This window comes from Tasmannia lanceolata, unplaced genomic scaffold (assembly GCF_043159265.1).
Source record: "Tasmannia lanceolata isolate RefF3 unplaced genomic scaffold, GAP_Taslan_0.1 ptg000008l, whole genome shotgun sequence".
NCBI classification, from domain to species: Eukaryota; Viridiplantae; Streptophyta; class Magnoliopsida; order Canellales; family Winteraceae; genus Tasmannia; species Tasmannia lanceolata.
Window position 1 is genome coordinate 32,717,548 of NW_027518685.1, and position 6,325 is coordinate 32,723,872.

A 6,325-nucleotide genomic window follows, 5' to 3' on the forward strand; every position below is an offset into this window, starting at 1 on the left:
GAAGTCTTCTCCCCCTATCTGGATTTCAGTGGCCAGGGTTCCGATGACATCTCACCGGGTGCCATCATACGCTAATACACCTTGCTCTGAAGGAATAAATCTTCGGGCCCAAAGCCCAAAGTCGTGGCAGTACTCAGTGGACAAATATTCAGAGCAGACCAATTGTCGACTAGTACTTCGGGTACCCTCTTCTTGTTACAGATTGTAGTGATTTTAAGTGAACAGGTGTGGTCTCTTCCTTCTGGAAGTAAATCATCATCTGTGAAAGATACTGCCTTGGAAGCCTTAGCCACAGCGACTAGGCTTACCAATTCATCGGGTGTAATCTCAGTTGACACCTGGGCAGCGTTCAACTCTCTGAGTACAACCTTCCTGTGCTTAGACGAAGACATAAGTAGACCCCAAATGGAAACGTTTGCTTGGGTCTTCTTCAGCTGCTTCAACAGATTATCTTCTTCCTCATCTGCCTCGGCCTATTCTGCCCTCGATTCTCGGCTACTCTTACTGCTTCTGCAGGATTTTCTGCTCTCAACTCTGCGGGCTTGAACACACGGCCACCCCTTGTAACATGACGAAGCTCGTCACACTGATCTTCTAATAGAAGCATATCATCTGCATCTATTCTCAAAACATATGGAGTTTCATTTCTCTCTTCTTCCTCAAAATCATCAATCCTTAGAACATAAGGAGTTTCCTTTTCTGCATCAACATCCTCGCATCGAAGGACATACGGTCGAGAGGACGCCTCTGCCAAACCATTACTACTCATCAAGAAGGCATGAGACCTTTCTCTTTCCATCTCTTCGATCTCCTCAGGGTCAAACCTTAGGATATAAGGTTCATCAGAAGTTATTGCACAAATGAGAGCGGATGGGTCAAAAACTAGCTCCTCGACAAAAATGTCATTCGTCGTAGGAGGAGTAGCACGATGATTAGGAAGGGGATTCTGAGTAACATTGGGCATTTCCACCTCAAGTTTTCCCTTCTCTAACATAGTCTGGAGCGCATGCTTTAAAGCCAAACATCTTTCAGTGAGGTGACCCGAATTTCTATGGTATTCACAATACTGGTCTAATCTCCAGTATGGGGGCAACGGATCTGGTACTGGCCTAATTTCAGGTAGTCTAATTTTCTTATCCCTTATCAACCTTTTCAGAATTATAGGTAAAGGGTACGGGAGTGGATCAAAGTGCCTCTGAGGTTTCTGCTCTACTGGTGCTGGCACTGGCTTTGCCACTTTCGTTACAGTCTTGGCCGCCGATCGAACATAGTTCACCTGGTCTACTTCTTTTTGTACGACCATAGGTCTCTTTCCTTCTCTAATGTCCGATGGAAGTCTGGCCCTCAGACCCTTAGCTATTGCATCCTCATCCTCGTCCCAGTCTTATTCAAATGGTCAAAGTTGGTATAATGCTGAGGGGACATGAAATGGAAATACTGCGGCGACAAACTCTTAATCACCACCTTGATCTGATCTTCTTCTGATAGCCTTTTGCTCAGCTGTGCAGACTTTCGTCTCCAACGACGGATAAAAAATGTAAAGGTCTCCAGCGGACCTTGCTTTAACTGCTTAAGGTCCCTTTTGGTAACCTTATTCCTTCCTCCATAAAAAACTTCTCTACAAATTTGTTGGAGATGCTTTGCAAGGTCTTCACCTCTTCGAGTTTCAGACGCAGAAACCACTTCTTCGCAACCCCAGTAAGAGACATTGGAACGACCCTGGCCATTTGCTCAGGAGCTAGCCCATACTGTTGTGACAGCTCAATAAACCACCTCATATGATTCCGGGGACACCCAGTCCCATGATATTTGTCATAATCGGGGGTTTTGAATTTATGGGGCTGTAGACACCCCATTTTGTTTTGTTTTAATCAACAAATAAATTAGTGTGTTAAATCCATGTGAGAACCCCCTCTATCATTGATTTATATGTTTTAGGTCATTAATATCTTGATCTGACTTTACGGATCATCAATCGGGACAAAATAAGCTAGGGTCACTTCATAGCCCGGACCCTGATTCCATTCCGAGACCCGATTTCCGTAAATCGTTAGATCAATGGCAGATCTTGACCTGGGTCTAACCATCCAAAACCACCTAACCTCTCCTCTCATCCTAACCATCCAAACCTCACCTAACCTCACCTAACCTCTCCTCTCATCCTAACCATCCAAACCTCACCTAACCTCACCTAACCTTACCTAACCCCACCTAACCTTACCTAACCTCATCCTCTCATCCTAACCATCCAAAACCACCTAACCTCACCTAACCTCCTATCCCATTCTCCTATAAATACCCTCTCATCCCACCATCCAAGAGGAGAAGAAAAAGAACCCCTCTCTTAGAAAATTCATCCCTCTCCCTCATCTCTTCAAGGGTTCGGCCATCCTTGCCGGATCGGGTGATTTTATACGTTGGGTGATATATATCAAAAGCAGTCATTATCAAGCAAGGAATCATCTTCAAAGAATTAACATCAAAGAAAAATCAAACACAAAGTGGGTTTCCAAAGAGGTAGGCATTTATTTCAATTCTATGTAGGGTCTGTTTTCATACATATCTTTTACTTTAAAAGAAAAACCATGTTAGGAAGCATGTAGGGTCTGTTTTCCCCCTGGTTAGCCTCTGGTTAGACCCTGGTTGCACCCAGGTTCGCTGCTGGTTGCACCCAGGTTCGATGCTGGTTGCACCCTGGTTCCCTACTGATTCGCACCCTGGTTCCCTGCTGGTTGCACCCTGGTTCCCTACTGGTTCGCACCCTGGTTCCCTACTGGTTCGCACCCTGCTTCCCTGCTGGTTGCGCCCTGGTTCCCTACTGGTTGCACCCTGGTTCCCTGCTGGTTGCACCCTGGTTCCCTACTGGTTCGCACCCTGGTTCGATATTGGTTCGCACCCTGGTTCCCTGCTGGTTCGCACTCTGGTTAGACCCTGGTTGCACCCAGGTTCGTTGCTGGTTGCACCCTGGTTCCCCTGCTGGTTCGCACCCTGGTTCCCTGCTGGTTCGCACCCTGGTTCCCTGCTGGTTCGCACCCTGGTGCACCCTGGTCCGCACCCTGGTTTGTACCCTGCTTCCTCCTAGTTAGACCATGGCTAGTCTCGGGTTTGCTCCTAACTTAGACCTGACTCACTTGACCCTAACCATTAACCCAATCCAACCAAGTCATATCCCAACACAATCCGAGTCGCATGTCTGAATCCATTTGGCCAAATCTCATAAGCCCGCCCACTTTGAATTCCGAAAATTCAAACCCTTGATGATTCCTATATGCTCAATTCTTTGATGCAAATTCCCAATTCCAAAATCCCATTGCTAGATCAATGTTTCTGAATCTCAAGTCCAATGCTCAAATACAAACCCGATTCCAGATCCAAATACCAATTCTGTCTTCCAAAATCCAAGCAACCTCCCCAGTGGAACTACGTGTGGCTTGATCCCCATCACGGGGTACGTAGGCAATTTGGCACTCCCAAGTTCAGTCGCACCTTTCTCTATCTTTCCCATTCCCTCACACTATTCATCATCTCGATTCATCTCGTGTCTCTCGGAACCATTGGATTATGGTTTCCGTCGTAAGAACCCTTAGAGCCCAATTTAGGAACAATGGTGTCGTGTCGTGTTGTGTCCTAAGTTTTAGGGAGTCCTAGAGTTAGGAGTCCAGCCTCATCACGGACGCTTGCTATGTATAGCAACCGTGCCATAGGTCAAGTTACACTAGTCATCCAGTTTTTCCCTAGGACAAGCCTAGTAAACTAGGATGTAGGCTAACCTGCATTAGTCTAAGGGACAACTTGCATTTAGATAGGATCATATAGCATCTTTGATGAAATCCTAAGATAATAAAATCCTCAACTTGAATTAAATAACTTCTCTTAAAACTGTTGAAACAGTCAATCCCATCTAGATCGGTGTCCTAGTTGAGTTAGGCATATGTAGCTTAGCTTAGGTGCACCGAACTACGTCGACTCTGATCCCAGTGAGGCTTGGGTACGTAGGCAGCTTGGATGTCTGACGGCATACCACCCGCGAGTCGGCACCACAACAAATTGTGGTGTTTTGTATATTAATTTTCTTGTAAATGCTTAATCAAATCACTTAGGACTTTCCATGAAATTAGAATTTTAGGAGAACTTTCACTTAGATTGAATCCAGACAAATTAATAAATCAAGATACACATTTAGGATTCACATTGAAATTAGATCATAGGATGCATGTCACTTAGTTCGCACATTAACATAGAGTTGAATGAGCCATTTAAAATAAATTTAAAAGAGTTAGCTTTTGGAATCGAAGACCGATTATCGGGCAAGAATGGTGCATGTGGTGGATAACTCCCCATACCTTCCATTCTCGTAACCAGGTAGCGAGTCTAGATTTCTGGTTAATTACGGGTCCTAGATCCCACATCTAGGTGGCGACTCTGTCAGTCTCTTTCGTGTGGAATTCGGATTGCCTTAGTGATCCCAAGTTCACAGGAAAGATTAATTCAAATCAATAATAAAATGCACACGCCAATCGCGTGGATACGAGAGACCAAGAGAGAGAGAGCGGCGGCTCGCGCCCCACACCCCTCTCGCGGGATCAGGGTACCACAGTCTGGCGACTCTGCTGGGGACCACCTAACTTCATTAAAATTTCAAAAGATAATTCATTTGAATTTAATTTAACTGGCTCATAAAAACTCTATACTTGTTAGATTAGTTTGTCTTGTTTTATTTTCTCTCATCACATTTTACTCGAACTTAATTTAACAAAACCTGAAGGCATCATAGATTGCGCGAACTTATTGCACACACTTACATCACTTGCATCTAAACCCTTGCATCTCACATTCACACACGTCCTATTTTAGGAACCCGGAGTGTTATCTAGCATGGTTGACTGGGATTTCATCACCTGGTGCCTCTGTGCTAGAGAAGCATTCCACCCTTAGCCTAGTACCTTTATGGTGCGTAAACGGATCTATTGTTCACGTACTGATACGCCGGACACTGGTACAGTATATCGAACATGGATTCGCGCTAAGGGAACTCTTGGCCTTACCCCTAGATTAACCCACACATGCATGTAGTATACGAACACATGTGCATCACATGTGTGAGCCTAGTTTAGGATATCCTACCCATTTGTGTCTAGATTAGACCGTAGTCCATCTTCCAATGGCTACGATCGGTCCTAGGTACACAAACAAAGTCATGAGTTGAGATCCTATCTCCACTCCGCTAGATTAGGATTAGGGTTGATGCCTTCAGGTAACACTGATAAAATATGTGAAAAAAAAATTCCCTTTGAGTTAGGATATAAATCCCATCATTTCCAAAGATCTCATAGGATTAGTCATTCATGATCTATCCGTTGAAAGCAATCTTATGCTATCTCATCTAATCTTTTGATCGTGCGTCTTTCGTTCTTCTGTCATACGATTCGATCGTATCTTCATGCCATCCCCTAACTGGCAGATGCAGAATCTCACAATCTTTCGATTATGCGTTCTCATGATCTGATCATGCCTGGTCCAGATAATCCAATCTTGCTTGTACCCCTGGTCTGTTCCTCCTCTAGGGGCTACCTTTTTCAAGATTATTTTGCTAAGTCCTTCAGAGTTCACTCTCAGAATCCTTGAGCTAGGGGCATTTCCCTATGCGAATCAGTCATCATTGTCCAAAATTGAAAGTATCAGCCATGATGATGTTCAGAACGAACCAGCCTTCGCCGAGCCTTCAACGCCAAACAGTTGCAGCAGTTAAAGTTTTAGTCACTTACTATTTTATGTTGAGTCAGTCATCATGGTCAGTATAATTGTTGAGTCCGGTCTTACAGTTAAAGGTCAATGCCTAGTCCAGGCAAGTTATCTTCTGTTTCCCTTTCTTATTTAGAGTTGTGAATCCTGAGCATGTTCAGGATAGGTCGTCTGATGTAATAGCTTTTCTTTAAATAAAATTTCAGTCAGTTCCAAAAAGTTCACTTGTGTCTGTTCTTAAGTGTGCTTCTGATCTTAAAATAAGACTCCCTCTTCAAATGAGGACAAAATTGACGAAACTCCACTTGAGTCACAGCAATTACTTGAACGAGAGGAGGAGCGCCAATCCCAACCTTTCAAAGATGAAATTGAAATGATAAACACTGGCACTGAAACTTTGATTCAGTGAATGCCGATTGAAAATACATTACCCTCTAAAGAGTGTGAAGAATTGATAAAATTATTTCAAGAATAAGAAGATTGTCTAGAAAAGCTACAACCGATACCAGGGGCAAGACATAGATGGAAAGCTCAAAGAAAATGAAGAAAGTGAGAAGATATATGCTATACAAGAGGCATAGAG

At 43.9% G+C, this 6,325-nt stretch overlaps 1 long non-coding RNA gene across 1 annotated transcript; it reads left to right on the forward strand.

The window, feature by feature from the left end:
* The first annotated feature begins 1,881 nt into the window (after nucleotides 1-1,881).
* On the forward strand, nucleotides 1,882-5,961 carry LOC143885230 (uncharacterized). Its single transcript, XR_013253171.1, has 2 exons — nucleotides 1,882-2,517; nucleotides 5,462-5,961. It is a non-coding gene; the product is annotated as an uncharacterized LOC143885230 (long non-coding RNA).
* Nucleotides 5,962-6,325: the final 364 nt, after the last annotated feature.